This window comes from Catharus ustulatus, chromosome 2 (genome assembly GCF_009819885.2).
Source record: "Catharus ustulatus isolate bCatUst1 chromosome 2, bCatUst1.pri.v2, whole genome shotgun sequence".
Classification (NCBI taxonomy): Eukaryota; Metazoa; Chordata; class Aves; order Passeriformes; family Turdidae; genus Catharus; species Catharus ustulatus.
This window is the reverse complement of record NC_046222.1, coordinates 106271928-106284254: the sequence shown is the minus strand read 5'-3', so window position 1 is coordinate 106284254 and position 12327 is coordinate 106271928. Positions and strand designations below refer to the sequence as shown.

The following is a 12327-nucleotide window of genomic DNA, read 5'->3' as shown; positions in this document are numbered from 1 at the left end:
GCATCCAATGTCTAAAGCTTTTTATAGTTCCTGCCTGGTGTGTCTCTCTGGAGCCAAAAGGAAGGTAAAATGTTTTTGCTTCCTCTGATACCAGACAACTTTCAGGGCTTGAATCCAAAGGACATCTGAGATGGGACCTTGCATGACCAGACTAGCAGGAGTGGGTTTGCTGCCCTGGTTATTTCTGCAGAGCAGTGCCCTGCAGTGCTGAGTAGCAAGGTTCAGCTCTGCCCTGTCACGGCTCTGCTGAGCAGTGATTAGGTTTTCATTCCTGGATGTGTCATCTGTAAGATTTGCAGGCCATTTCCTTGATATAAGGGGCAAACTGGAGGAAAGCTGTGATTAAACTGCTGAAGTGATTGATGTAGTCCATTGCTGTGGTCCTGGCCCATGGCCAGCAACACTGGGAAGCTGCTGTGGGCAGCCTGGAAGTATAGGAAGGATAGGGATATGGAGCAAACAGGGAATGGGCAAATAAATTGAGTGGGATATGTGAAAATACAAGAAAAAATTATTATTCTGAAGACAGTGTTCTTTGCCCTGATCTTGTATATGAATCCTCTTGTAGTATGGATAATGGCACAAAGGGGAAAATTAACTTCAGAGTTAAAAACAAAACCTGTGAAATATTTCTCGCGACATGACCAAGAGACTTTTGTGCTTTTTAAGAGAATGCAAAGACTCAGCCTCCAATTGCCTCTGCAGGGAAAGATGAGAAGCAACTGGGACCACAGCTGTGTTGAGTTTGTACCAGAGAATCTTAATTTCTTTACAGTCCTTTTTGTGAGACTTGCAGTAGACAAAGACCCAATATTTGTCTCTCTGGCCCCAAACCAAGCATGTTATAGTTGATTCTCCATCTTACTAACCTCCTCTGAGCTCCACTGGAAGCCAGTTACTGACATTTGCGCTGCATAGAATGTATTAGTGTCTTAAATCAGCATATAGTGTTGCCAGCTCCTGTTTTTTTTGAAGAAAGAATCACAATTTTTCTTGAAGTCCATGCTTCTGGGTCTGTATGAGTATCTCAAAATTCCTTAGGGAAGAAAAGAAAAAGAAAGAAAGAAAGCAAAGAAAGAAAAAGAAAGAAAGAAAGAAAGAAAGAAAGAAAGACAGAAAGAAAGAAAGAAAGAAAGAAAGAAAGAAAAAGAAAAGAAAGAAAGATAAGTTGAAAATATGAACCAAATGTAAAAATCAAAAGAGAACTGAACAATAGAAAATAGAATATGCTTTTTAATGCTCGTGATTTTTGTGGCATGGCCAAAAAAATGTCAATGCTTAAGCTTGGAGAAAATAGAAAAACTACAGAGAAGTGTAGACAACATTTCTTGCAGATCTTTCTAAGGAAAGAGAAGTGAGGAACAAAGGGGACATGAGAAGGTCTTTGTCTTTTTCTCAGTGGGGTGAGCATGCCTGTTTCTGTGTGAAACAGAAGGCAGCAGTGTATGCCTGGTGGCCCTCAGAGCTTCAGGCCATTGGGGTGATTATTGGATAGCCATGGCTGGAGCCTGGGAGAACAGTACATGTAATTCCAGGGTAATAACTGTGGGGCTGGAGGGTCTGGCAGCTGTCCCTTCCAGGCTGCATGGAGACAACTGACTCATTTCACTGGATGCCCCTCTGATGGTAATAACTTCTAGTCCCAGCTAGCTGCAAATGGATGGAAAGCAGTGACCTGGAGGTGAAAGGTGCTGTATCCCATTCCAGTGGCCTGAGTCACTCGTGCTCTCATTACAATGAGCTTTCTGTGCCCTGGGCTTGCTTTGCTGCTTGCCAGCTCTGCTTCTGAGCTGTGGTTAAACCAAATGTACTGCTTTCCACAAACTCTTCCCCTATGGCCCCTTGTTTATTTTAAAGGGCACAGAACGTGTGGACTATGACTGTATTGCTAATTACAAATATCACCTTTTGCTTTGTCTTCTCTCACATTGAGAAGTCAGATCTTTGCTAAAGGCTGGACACTGTTCAACTCACAGCAGAGTTTGTTGTGGGCTACCAGATGCAAGAATACGAGCTGTGAGTTCAGTGCAAATTATTCCTGTTTCACATTTTGTCCCATTTTTACACCTGTAGCTCCTGGAAGCTGGTAGCACTTCAGCCAAGGAAGTCCTTGCACACAAGTAGAACAGCCGCTGTTTGGAACTCTTGGTCTGGCCTGTAAGGTTTGCATCTTTGTAATGTCCCTGAGGCTGTGCAGTTTAATACTGCCTGCATCTAAAAAGCAGCAGGGGAAGCTTGTCTATCTATCTGACACTTGTCTAGACAAGTCAATGGCCATAGTGTACTGATGACTGAGGTGTTTACATGCATATGGAAATGTAGCTCATTATTTCTGCAAGTACCATTCAGCTCTGCTGTTATGCAGCTCCCCACCTTATCTGGTGTAGCACACACTGGACAGACACTGTGTGCTGTGTAGGGTAGGATAGACTTATTGTGAGAAATCTGTAGCACACAAGGCACATTCAGGAAACAGTATTAACTAAAACTCTTTCCATCACCACTCAAAAAACCCCATGGCAAACCTGTTAATTAAAATAAGAAGAATCAGGGGGGTCTGAATGAAACTCCCTCCATTGTGCTTTACTTCTTTCTATTCTTGGGTTGGTTCATGTTTGCCTGAAGTACAACACTAAAGCACAAATCCTCATATGTGTGTTTGTTCTGACTGGTTAAAACAATGCCTTGATACTATTTATTTTTGTGAAATGAATGCAGACCTTTGTAGGAGCCTTGTGCCTCAGTGTTTTGCAGTAAAGGTCAGGAGTCTATTCATAAGACTTCCAAAGTGTTATTGTTAAAACATCTCTTTGCTATGTCACTGTTTTCCCTTTCCTCTCCTCATTCAAAATAACACATTGTCATTAGTGACTTATAAGGCTCTCCCTCTAAGCACAGCATATCCAGCTTTCCTTCATTTTTTTCCCCCAAGCTTCCTTCCTATTTAAACAAAGAATTGTTTTAGTCATTTGGGACTGAAATATTCCTAGCCTTGCTATCATGAAAAAAATAATCACTCTCTTTTATGGAGTGATTTATAAGCACTGCAGTTTTATTGCTGTTGTGAGCTGCAGCATCATGATTCGTTAAAACAGAAAAATTATGTTCTAATATGGACATTGCTGCAATGTTCATTCTAACCTTTCTATGGCTAATGTGGCCAAAACTTTAAGCTTTTAATACATTAGTCACGTTATGAGCCCTTGTAAGTAATACTTCAGCAAGAAGGAAGGGAGGAAGGCATGCTATTGTAATTCAGTAATGTAGTGTACAACTAATCCTTGTACTCATAATTTCATATTGTCACTTCCATTATATATCTTGATTTCAGACAACTTTCACTTGGCATTTAATTTTTTAACTCAATGACTTTTAAAGTGAAAAAATGTCCATAAGGTCATCCAAAACGGCATTTTCAGTTATTTGGACATTTATTACTTAGACAGTCTTTACACCAAGCCTCCTGTTGTGTCTCTGACCAAGTCACGTCCTATGTTAAAGTCACCGTCCCTCATCCAAGCACATTGAGCATGCTGACCCAAACTTGTCCACTGCATTCCAGAAATTAATCTGTTCATTGCTAACCTACTTGGGTTTTTTCAGATTTATCTGTCATTAGACATTGAAATGGTTGATTCTTTGCAGTTTAGTCTACTACATTAAAAAAAAAATCCCCTTGGGAGAGTATTTATTCACCTATAACCATGTCACCTCAGTCTCCATTTTGGTGACTTGAGCAGAGCAAGCTCTGTAGGTGTCTTGGTGAGAAATATTTTCTGTGCCTTTTATAGCACTCTCATGAAATTACTGGATGTTTTCTGAAGGAAATGCAACTTACATGATCACAGTGTCTAACACCTTCCCACTCTTTTCCTCATACCTTGCTAAATCCTTGGCCGCTTTAAGTCCAAACTGTCAGAGGGGTGACAGTCTCAGAGTCATTACAGTCTGTGTATTTAGAGCTTTTTGAAAATAGCTGCACTGTGAGGAGGTGATACACATCTGTGCTACTGAGAAAGGAAAAGCAGCCAGAGCTCAGCCAGCTGGCCAGCCTGTGCCCATGGGCTGCCAAGCCAGCACTGCCTGAGCAGGGCCATAGTGAGAAGACAGCAGCAGACACGTTAGGGGCAGAAATTCCTACTGCATAAGTAGAAGGGAAAGAAAGAAACAAAGAATGCAATTTCATAGGAAACCAACTTTCCTAAATTGTTTAATGAGCTGCAGAACTAATCCTGAACCTCAGACATCCCTACTGGATGGAGTGCTCGCCTGTAAATCATATGTAGGTGTTACAAATTTAAAGATGCCAGTTGTGTCAATCATTATTTTCATTTGGGGACTATATTTTCTCTTTCAGGATTTTTTACATCTCTGTGCCTATGAATTTGAACTTTGTTGATACTAGCAAACATGTTATGATTATTTGGCCAGAAATTCTGCATTATACAACACTCTACAGTGCTTTGAATACAAGCCACTCAGGGTGAGACATTCTCTGTCATGCTATGTATCTGCCATAACAACAGAATAAAATACTCCAACCACTTTGACAGTCAGCCACCTCTGGTAATTAATGCATTTTGTGTGACTTTTACTATCCCTACCATGTTATGAATTACCATCCTGCCTGTTGCCTTAAGCAATTAATAACACAAATTCTGATACCCCCTGCCCCATCACAGTGACAATCCACCAATTCCATCTGTAAATGCATGGACTCAGGAGATAGGCTGTCATCTCTTGGAGGAAGCAGTTATGGCACAAGGTGTGTCAGCTGGAAGATGAAGGGCTCTGTGCTCCCTGAAAGAGGTGAGTTCCAATTCTCACGCTCTGTCATGTCAGTGATTTTGGGATGAATGGCCACCTGAGGTCAAGATGATTTGCACAGAAACCTTAATGATGGTACAGTGCTGTGTGTAGAGGCCAGGGCATGTGGCTGGTCATCAGCATTCAGGGAGCTCATGGGACGTCTTGCACCTTGGAATGGACTAAAAAGCAAGAATGTAAAAATAGCTTGCTTGTAATTTTAGACAATTTACAGGTATCTAATTTCCTCTGTGTATGCATTTTTCAAAGAAAAGTTCTTTTAGCAGCCTTGTGATAATGTGAAGCTATACTTTTACTTGCAGAGGCTTTGGCTGATTCAATGATCATTAATAATTTTTTTAGTCATGAAAGGAAATACTTACTTGATATTGTGTGAAAAAAAGATAAGTCACGCTTCCTGCAACAGAAAAAGGGGTTTTGGCAGGTTTTGTCTAACACATTATATTGAAGATGTATATTTTATATATATATAAAGATTGTACAAATACCAAAATATATATATAAAAAATAGATTTAGAACATAAAATACCATGATAATATATTACTATATACTTTATGTATTATAAATGTAAATTATAGCATCATGTTCCTTGCTGCAGTGGCATTTTTTATTCAGCATTTTTGATAGTTGTGAATTTGTTGTGTCTGAATGGCTAACAGAATGGTTGTAAGGAGGTAGCCAGAGTTGGCCTATTATGTGCTGTAAGCTAAAACTGTGAAAGGCACAGCAGTATAAAATAGTGGGGAGGTGTTATTATGAGCAGAGATAAGGGAAACTAGGCTCAAATGGATGGATTTATTTGTTCTTTGTCGTAGTTCCTCAGCTGTGGGGAATTTGCATCATTCCATCTCCTGAGGATATTGCAGGGCACAGGAGTGTGTCTGAGCTGGCCAAAACGCAGGTGTAACTGTTTCAGGGAGAGCTGATTGCAGTGGCCTAAAGGAGGGCCAGGGAGCGAGTTAAAGGTTTGGTGATGTGGACAAGCTGACACCCTTTTCTGGGCTCGTTCTCTTGTGTTCCTGCAATGCCATGCTCCAAAGGGGGGTAGGTGTGGGAAGCTGAATCCCCATTCACTTTTATCCTCAAAACTTTACCAGATGGTAAATCTGGTACACATCTATTAAGTACAGGTTTGTAATCATCACTGAACTTTAGAGTCCAAGGGTTGAATTTGTTGCATTTCAACTTCCAAGTACTTCTTATTAGGCATTATTTTTCTTCAAGCCCTTCCTCACTGTAAATGTGTGTAGGCTGTAATCAAGTAATTTCTTAACCTCTTGAATAAACATAAATAGAAAAGGTCCTTCAGTCTGCAAACAGCAAACAGCTGTATTTTTCTGCTTTAGCCATCCATCCCTAAGCTCTTTGCAGATTTTCTGCCTCTTTTTCTGAAGCTGGATATCCCCAAAGGACACTGTGTTCTAGCAGTGAGTTTGTGGGTGCCATATGGAGAGAAAGTGCCATCCCTTTGCCAGTCAGTATTATTTCCCTGTGTCTTTACCCAAATTTTTTTAAGCTTTTAAATATGAGGTGTTCTGCTCATTTAGCTGTCTTGTAGAGCCCCAAGGCAGTTCCCCACTGTGGAGGGTTGATCTCCATTCTTTCTTCCCAGTAGCCCAAGCTTCTCTTTTGAAAACACATTTTGCTTGACTGGGCATGGTGTACAGGCAAGACAAATTGCTCTGACTGCTCTTCTAACCTTAGTGATACCTACATATTTTATCAGCAATTCTGGACTTATTTTTAGATGATGAATGAAAATTATGATTCTGCACATTCCCCACTGTTTTTTAAAGATCTTTGAATCAACCAGTCCTTGTTTAACCTAACATATCCTCCAGTGACTGCTAGAAAATTGCATTTTTTCTACAGTTAATATAAAGCAGCACAAGTTGAATATGAAATCACATGCTGGGCAGTTACCTAAGAGTCTTCATAATTGGTTTTTGAGTGAAACTTGCAGCTTCTGAGAACAAAACTTGATTGATTTGACTTGGCAAATTTCCTTTAAATTATGGCTGCTCTTGGTCTGTAAGCATTGCACAGCACAGCTGGGCATGCCATTGATTACTGAATAGTTTAGTTTACCCCACATTTTCCTGTGGGTTATGAATTTATCCTGAGCTTGCACACAAAAATTTCTATCATGAGTCATTGATCAATAAAGACTGGAAATTTTCTTCTTTACTTTTTATTTTGCCCCCTGAATTAGACTGGAAAAGGGAAAACGTAGAGATATGTTGTTCTGGTGCAAATGCAAATTCCTTCTGGTGAATGAAAGAAAAAAGTGGAGGGTGTGAATTAAAAAAATGGGTTTTTTTAGACTTGATAGATGCATGGAGAACACCAATAAAATGCGGAACTTTTCAGAAAAAAGTGTGGGTTTGGCAAAACACAATTTTCACTTCAAAAAGCTATTAAAAGAAAAAAGTGGTAGATATTTTGAACACTGGCTCCTAAAATACTACACACATTATTATCCATCTGTAGAAATTTGAGTGATAGCTGTGTGGTGTTTAGGAAAATTACTCTTTTTTTAATTCACAAGAGAATTTCCATTCCTGTAAGTTCTTCTGAAATGCTTGTTTGGCAGTTGTTGAGAAGACAGAAGAAAAAGGCAGGTGGAGAATTTCCCCGTGTAGTACTTCCTCTGGCTTGCGTTTTCCTTGCTCCTGCTCCACACTATGGGCTAGGTAGAATACAAATCAAGATGCTGGGAGATAGCTACACTGTTTTGGAGGATGCCCAGTCATAAAGAACTTGATGCAAGATGTAGCTTCCATTTGGTATGCTTAAAAGAGAGCTTTTCAAGACTCGTGTGTGTAAACGCAAGGAAGGCTACACAAGAAAGCACCTCGATTAAAACTCTTTCTTTAACTGTCAGTATCAAATAGAGGAAGCTCAATTTCACTTCATATTCTCTGGAAAGGCCATTTCTACTAAGAGAGTTTCACATATTGCTCACTGATTAGTTGCTTCTTTGTAGTTGGATATATATTAGAAGAAAGAGATATATATATATATATAATACATGTTTCTGCTCTTTTATAATTTACACAGAAAACAGAGCCATAAGCCATGAAACCAGCACAACACCTAGCAGTAAAATGCCTACCGTTTGTTATGCAGTTAGTTTACAGCTTTAGTTCCTTTTTCTCAAGAAATACAGATTCCTTTAAAGGTAGTTACTTAGCATTAACCTCCAGTCTTTTTCTTCCTCTCTGAGTCAGCAGAATTGCTGCTGTTCATTTGGAGCCAATGGCTCCCAAAGAGACTCTTATGTGGGAAGCACATTGTACACCATGGTATTGAATCACACTCATTTTCCTAAATAAGGATCTACCAAGGCTTCCATAATCACAATACTTTTTTTCTTGCTGTCATGGCTTTCTCTCCAGTCTCCAAGAGGGAACTAGAGATAAACTTTTTTTTTCCCTAGATTTTTTCAACTTACAGTAGTTTCACGAATACAAGCCGCACGGATTATAAGCCGCACCCCCGGTGCCTCGACAATGTTGCTGTCTTTGTCAATAGATAAGCCGCACCCCGAATATTAGCCGCACTTTCGTTCGTCGCGAGAATCCGTGCGCAGCTTTCACAAATTGGCCAATTAGTAACAGGATCGCGGCATAGCGGGCTTTACTGGCTCGGGGCGGGGCCAGGAAGGCTCGGCCCGCTCATGGTTGCCGACGGGGCCGGGTGGCCCAGCTCAGCGCCACGGCTCGGCGGGGCTGGCCGGGTGGTGCTGCCGCCGCCGCCGGGCTCGCTGGCCCCCCTCTCCCGTCAGCACCGCCCCGCTGCCGCGTTCGCTCGCCCGGCTGGCAGGGCTGCCGCCGCCGGGCTCGCCGCCCGCCCCGCTGCCGCTTTCGCTCGCCCCGCTGCCGCTTTCGCTCGCCCTGCGCCGCGCCTCGCGAGCGCCGTGCCTCGCGAGCGCCGCGCCCGCCCCGCGCCGCTTTCGCGAGCGCCGCTTTCGCTCGCCGAGCGCCGCTTTCGCGAGCGCCGCTTTCGCTCGCCCCGCCGGCAGGGCTGCCGCCGCCGCCACCAGGCTCGCCGGCCGCCCCCTCCCGTCTGCACCGCCGCCGCGTTTCCTCGCCCTGGCCGGCACTGCAGGCCCCCGCACCGCCGGGCTCCCCCACGCTGCTGGCCCCAATTCTGCTAGGCTTCCCCCGCTGCCAGGCAGCCCCACCCGCCGGCCTTCCTGCTTCTGCCATGCTCCCCTGCACTGCTAGCCCCAGTTCTCCCGGGCTCCCCCGCCATGCTGGCTCAGGCTCTGCCGCCCTCCCTGCCCCGCCCTGCTGGCTCAGGCTCTGCCGCCCGCCCCCCACACTGCTGGCCCCGCCTCTGCCAGGCTTTCCCACCTCTGCTGGGGCCGGCCGGGCTCCAGCTTGGCTTGGGGCTGCCGCGGGCTCTCACTTCCGTGTTGGCAGCTTTTAGAATTTTGTTAATGTATTAGCCGCCCCGGAATATTAGCCGCACTTCCGGGTTTCCACCAAAATTTTGGTCAAATTGGTGCGGCTTGTATTCGTGAAATTACTGTAATATACCTTCTATTATAGTAGCAAAACAGGAAGACAACATACTGTAGATGAGTAACCTGCCTGAAAGAGATGGCACACGCACAATTCCCAGAGTTTCTCTGCTAGTGTAATGACTGATGGACATGATCAGAACAGAATTCGCAGGGCAGACTGCTCTTAACACTGCCTGTAAATAATAATGCTGCTCCCAGTGCTCTGGAGTAAGAGTGATTGTCCTTCTGATAGCAGACAGATAGCTGGGAAGCTTGCAATTGTGTCCTAGGTTGTTAAGTGCCTAAGGAGTCTGGCATTCGGATTTAAGACAAAGTAAGAAGATACCTTTGAAGTGATTTTGAATAGTGAGGTACCTGCCTGCAATATAAGTGTCTTGCCTCAGCCTATGTGAGCATGGTAACAAAAAAGAGAGGTTCCTGCTGTAAAATCCTGTAGGGGAGTCGGGAAAAAAACTGTAGTGTGAAGAAGGGCACACACATCTTCCATAAAAAAGACTTTCCCAACACACACATGCAGACAGGAGCTAGAAGGGCTGTGTCATGAGCTGCTTATTTGAGCATACTGAGGGGCTCCTGGATGGGAGTGCTCAGTTTTCTCAGGAGTGTGCTGACTGACATCCACAGGTCAGTTCTGGAGTCCAGGATAGCAAAGGCATCCTTGTGATTGTTAGTTATGAGGAGAAGATATATACTTCTTTTGTAAACAGCATAAACAGCTATTTTATCTATTTATAGCTATCTCTCGGTTTTGTGGGGTGAAATATGTGTCTGATGGCTGTTTGGTAGGAAAAGCATTTGTGGCTGGAACTGGGTCTGTTCTTTTGCCCTGATGAAGACAGATAATATCATTGGCAATTTTGTCTATAGGAAGGGCTGTTACAGCAATTAGCTTCCAACTTGCATTTCTCATTTTATACTCATTATCACTGATAAATGAAGAGTGCTTACAATCAGAAGTGCCTCCTGAAATGGAAGGGCTTAACCACGACACCTGCATACACAGACACAAATTGAAATCACTGATACAGTGTTTGCTTCATATCACCCCAGTCCTACCACCTGCTAAATTGCTTCACTCCAGTACCGTGTCAGGTCACGTTCCAGTGATCATGACATTCATGACCTACCTGTGAGCTCAGACAAGCAGAGTAAATTCACACTCCTCCTCCACTGCCTTGCTTGCTTTCCTTTGCGTGACAAGATGAAATGTGTGCCACTGGACTGGAATAAAAAAGAAAGACTCTTGCAACTTCCATGAGGATGGCATGGTGTTGAGAAACAACTTCCTCAGCTTGTCAGAGGTCTGGGAGCCTTAAAAAACATTGCTCAGCTTGTGCTTAAAACATCTACCAAACTGAAAAACAGTCATAACCCCCAAAGACATCCATCACCACTCCAAATCTTCCTCTGATTAAACTGCTTGGAATTCTACTTGGCGACGACAAAGAACGGCATTTGGGAAAGGTCAGAAGAAACATTTTCAAGCTCAGTCTTCTGGAATAGACATGCATTTAGATTGCTCAGTCCCAACATGTTGATCACTGCTGTGCCTTCAGAGCTCTGCTTTTCTGGTGAGGAGGATGACTGTAGGTAGTAGGCTCAGACCTGTCGTCCCTTTGCCCTGCTCTTATGGTACAGCCACAAAACGAAATTCCCTCACGGTTGGGTTGGTGTATCCTGGGGGGTGCTCCAACAGTGATCCCCTGCCAGTGGTTCTCCCTGGATCCCTGACTCCAAGGGGATGGGACTGTCTGGGTCACAGCTGGGTGCAGGGCACCTGGGTGATCTTTGCAGTGGCTGATGCTCCTCACTCCTCTGGGGCTGAGTTACCAGCACGCCTGTGCTGTTGTGGTGGCTGTGCTGTGCAGTGGCACATTGGACAGCCAGCTCCTCTAGAGCATCACTTCTGCCAGCATCTGCCTATGAAGAACCTCTGTAGTCTAAAGGGTGCTCCTCCTGTTCTTTAAAAAACAATGGAAATAAGAAACCCAACTAGTTTGTTCTTCAGATGGCATAAACTCATTTTAATAGTTCAGCTCTATCCAGCTTGTTGAAACTCTGCCTTCAATATAAAGAATAAATGCCACCTTCCCAGCAGAGGCCTGGGCACTAAGGCTTCTGTATGTCAGAAGCTGTTCTGCAGAAAGAGAAATGCACTTGAGCTATTGCAGTTATTACTTGGCTACCACAGTAACTAGTTGCAGACAAATCTGTGGAAAATTCACTGTTTTGTATTTGCTCTTTTTAGTGTTAATACTGCAGCACCGAAGTCAGAGAATGGAGAAGCTGAACTGCAGAACTACAATAATCCACACATATATCCACTGAGATTATCCACACAGTATTTTGAGTCCCCTTCCTCATCACTAATGGAATTCCTGCTAAACTCAATTACTCCCACCCAAAGCTGAATTAATTTCCCTCTGTCACAGTAAGTTTTTTTCTCTATCTCTATACAAACTAAAGGAAAATGATTTTACCAAGTAAAATATTTGCCTGCCTCCAGAGAATCCCTATTGACCATAGCTGGGTACTCAAGTACACGTTAAGCCTCTAGGCCAACAATTTCAAATACAATACCTCTGGGTTTTGAATTATATATCTCTGTTGTCACTGGCCATTTAGGTATTAAAGGACACAGGGTATATGTCTGTCCATCAAAAAAGTTTAAATTCCTCTGCGAAATAAAGGGAACAAAGGCTGTTACATGCTGGGGATGCATAGTGGGTCTCAGACTCCAGATCTTCCACCAAGTAGAAAACTGCCTCATTGATATGGACGGTTTTATGTGAAGAACATTCTGTAGAAATTTGAGTCTAAATTAAAACACTGGCTTTAATCATTGAAGAAGAGATACTGGGTAGCAAAGAAGTATGTTCTGCTTAGATAAGTCTCCATGTTTGAACTGTAGGACAGGGCTGAAAAAACAAAAACATTGTGCCACTTTTTACACAAGGCTGCTTTGCAG

At 43.2% G+C, this 12327-nt stretch overlaps 1 long non-coding RNA gene across 1 annotated transcript in view; it reads left to right on the top strand.

Annotated features, from left to right (window-relative positions):
* The first annotated feature begins 11702 nt into the window (after positions 1 to 11702).
* Positions 11703 to 12327, top strand: part of LOC116993213 — a 73804-nt gene continuing 73179 nt past the window's right edge. The window contains exon 1 of the long non-coding RNA XR_004417217.1: positions 11703 to 11790. This is a non-coding gene — a long non-coding RNA (uncharacterized LOC116993213). The remainder of the gene's footprint in view (positions 11791 to 12327) is intronic.